The following is a 3,350-nucleotide window of genomic DNA, read 5'->3' as shown; positions in this document are numbered from 1 at the left end:
CACAGGTAAGATATCCTCACGAAATTTAATGAATGTATCAACTTGGAAGGAAGTTTATTTTCTCAAACAATCAAACCAAGCGCATGTTCATGACATATAATACCGATCGTCATCGATAAAGAACAAAATTAAGCGTTATAATACTTGTCCGGAAACGGTATTGTCCGGAAAATGGTTCTCTCCCAGTACACTGTTAGGCCTTGCCAATGAAAAGTTATTATTTTTTTGTTTTTGAAAACATGCAAAATTGTTAACTTTAAAACTATAGGCATGGAAATTAGATTTTCTTCTTTATTTCATTGTAAATATTTCTTACTTTGGTAAGGGTAAAAATTTGAAAATTAGAAATAGTCATGTTATTCTTAACATATTTTTAATTTTTTTTCTCCCAACTTACTGATGACCACCTACCTTGTATTTCTGGTATAGATTTCTGATATTGGCAGGACTCGCTACAGAAACTGTAAATGCCAGTCTCTTCAAAAAATGCCGGCCTTCTGATCTATCTTTGTTCCTTATTGCTGAACAAATTCAAGTGAGCCAGTCTGCTGCCATTGATACCCTACGAATGTTAAAATTATTTTTGTTTTGTATATTAAAAGAGATTAAAATTATTTTGTTTTTGTATCAAACAGATTAAAATTGTAAAAAGACAAAAACTATCAACTTAAAGACAACGTATACTAACTACATTGTATCACTTATGTAAACCAAACAGACAATTTTTTTTTTTCAAAACTAGATTGAATAAGTTTGACCTAATCCTAAAACGCCTACATTTAAAGGCAGATCTTTTATCAACTTTCTAAAATAAGTCTTTTCTCATACATTCCTTTTGAGATCTTTATCATACCATTACCATGAAATCTTAGCAGGGCTCCACGCTGCGGTCGCCCATAGTCGCCATTTGCGATTATTTTATAACATTTTGGCGATATTTTTGCATTTTTGGCTACAAAATCGGCGATTATTTTTTACGTCCAACAGTGTATAATATAAATAAGGGTGTAAAAATCGATAAAAATGCAGTAGGACCAATTAAACACCTGCGGGTTGGAAATTTAATTGAGTGTCAACTTTTATCGGTCACGTGCTGCTTACTATATTGCCTTAAGGTGATAAAAAATTACATGCAAGATGTAAAAGTGTTAAAAACTTTAAAGACATTGTCCGCATATAATAGCCATTCAAAATATCCATCAATTGCCACAAAAAATGGTCTTCAAATTGATAAACTGGATATTGACCAACCCAAAATTTACCGTTTATTGCAGTAATGGCAAATTTTGAATTTTTTTGTTTTAAGCTGCTTAACTAAATCGCCAGTGGAAAACAATGATAAAAATATTTTAACAAGAGGGCCATGATGGCCCTGAGGTCGCTCACCTGTATATAGCCTCCCCCCCCCCCCCCCCGGCGCCAATTTTTACCCAAGGGCTTTTATTTGAACAAACTTTGTAGATATTTACTTAAAGATGTTTCATGTATAATATCTAAACTCAAGCTATTTGGGTTTTTTCAAAGAAGATTTTTAAGTTTTTGCTATACACATATAAGGAAAATCAATGACCCCCGGGGAAGGGCCAGTTTTGACCCCAGGGCTTTTATTTGAACATACTTGGTAGACACCCATTAGAACATGTTTCATGCTAAATATCTTAGCTCTAGCTCTTTGAGTTCTTTAAAAGAAGATTTTTTTAAGTTTTTACTATATGCATATAGGGAAAATCAATGACCCCCTGGGGCGGGGCCAATTTTGACCCCAGGGCTTTTATTTGAACAAACTTGGTAGACACCCATTAGAACATGTTTCATGCTAAATATCTTTCTCTAGCTCTTTGGGTTCTTTAAAGAAGATTTTTTAAGTTTTTACTATATGCATATAGGGAAAATCTATGACCCCCTGGGACGGGGCCAATTTTGACCCTCAGGGCTTTTTATTTTGAACAAACTTGGTAGACATTCACGGTAGAAGATGGTTTCATGGGCCAAATATCTAAGCTTCTAGCTCTTACGGTTCTTTAAAGAAGATTTTTTTAAGTTTTTACTATATGCATATAGGGAAAATCAATGACCCCCCGGGCAGGGCCAATTTTGACGCCCAAGGCTTTTATTTGAACAAACTTGGTAGACACTCACTAGAAAGATATTTCATGTCAATATCTTAGCTCTAAGCTCTTTGGGTTCTTTAAAAGAAGATTTTTTTAAGTTTTTACTACAGACTGCATATAGGGAAAATCAATGACCCCCCTGGGGCGGGGCCAATTTTGACCCTAGGGCTTTTTATTTGAACAAACTTGGTAGACACTCATTAGAAGATGTTTCATGCCAAATATCTAAGCTCTAGCTCTTACGGTTCTTTAAAAGAAGATATTTAAAGATTTTTCTTTCGGTTGCCATGGCAACCAGGGTTCTGCATGAAATGGAATTCTTTGAACAATCTTGATAGAGCTTCATACAAAGAGTATTCCTGCCAAGTTTCATTAACATTGGCCTTGCGGTATCATAGAAGATGTCCTTAGAATATTTAAAATGTGGACGGACGACTGACGACGGACGCCATTTGGTTGGCCATCCTAAAAGCTCACCTGCACTTTGTGCAAGGTGAGCTAAAAAGTATTAACTTCCTAACAACTTTTTGCACAACAACCAAAATTGTGAATATTTGTTCAGAAAACAGGAAAAATTCCAATTGTCACATATTTTCGCAACACCGATAATTTTGACCTAGATCTACTCCAGTTCTGTGTGAAATGTGGAAATTGACAGGGGTTATAGCTGACAAAATTTGATTGGAACAAACAAAAGAAATTGTATGATAAAAGCATTATGTAAATTTATGATGAATCTTTAATATTATTGATATACAGTAATTATACTTAACATTTTTATTCTGTTCTATAATAACAATTAAAGTTGTGGTATGAGTTTGCAAGTGTTAGTGATCAATATACACAAATGACTATCAGTTTATTTGAGAATCCTTAAGTTTTATATGTTATGTTTATTTAATGTTGTTAATTGCTAAATCGTGAATAGTCCCCTGAACTTTTGGCTATTATTATTTTAAGTTAAAAATATTGGCTATTATTTTATTTGAGCCAGTGTGAGCCCTGCTTAGTCTTGCAATATTCCACTGCACAAGACATTCGTTAGCATTTTACTGTCCTACGAGAGTTGTGTCCTACATTTTACCACCCCATGAGATTAACTTTGTCATACAATATACCACCCCAAAAGACCTAAATCAAAATCATTAACCATCCCATGAGATTTTTTTTATAAACATTATACCATTCCTCTTTCACATACCAATGATATATTATCAAGTTACATAATCCACTGATTCA

Source organism: Ruditapes philippinarum, unplaced genomic scaffold (assembly GCF_026571515.1).
Source record: "Ruditapes philippinarum isolate M1 unplaced genomic scaffold, ASM2657151v2 ctg5456_1_1_1_1, whole genome shotgun sequence".
Classification (NCBI taxonomy): Eukaryota; Metazoa; Mollusca; class Bivalvia; order Venerida; family Veneridae; genus Ruditapes; species Ruditapes philippinarum.
The sequence above is the reverse complement of the archived record's forward strand: the minus strand, read 5'-3'. Positions refer to the sequence as shown.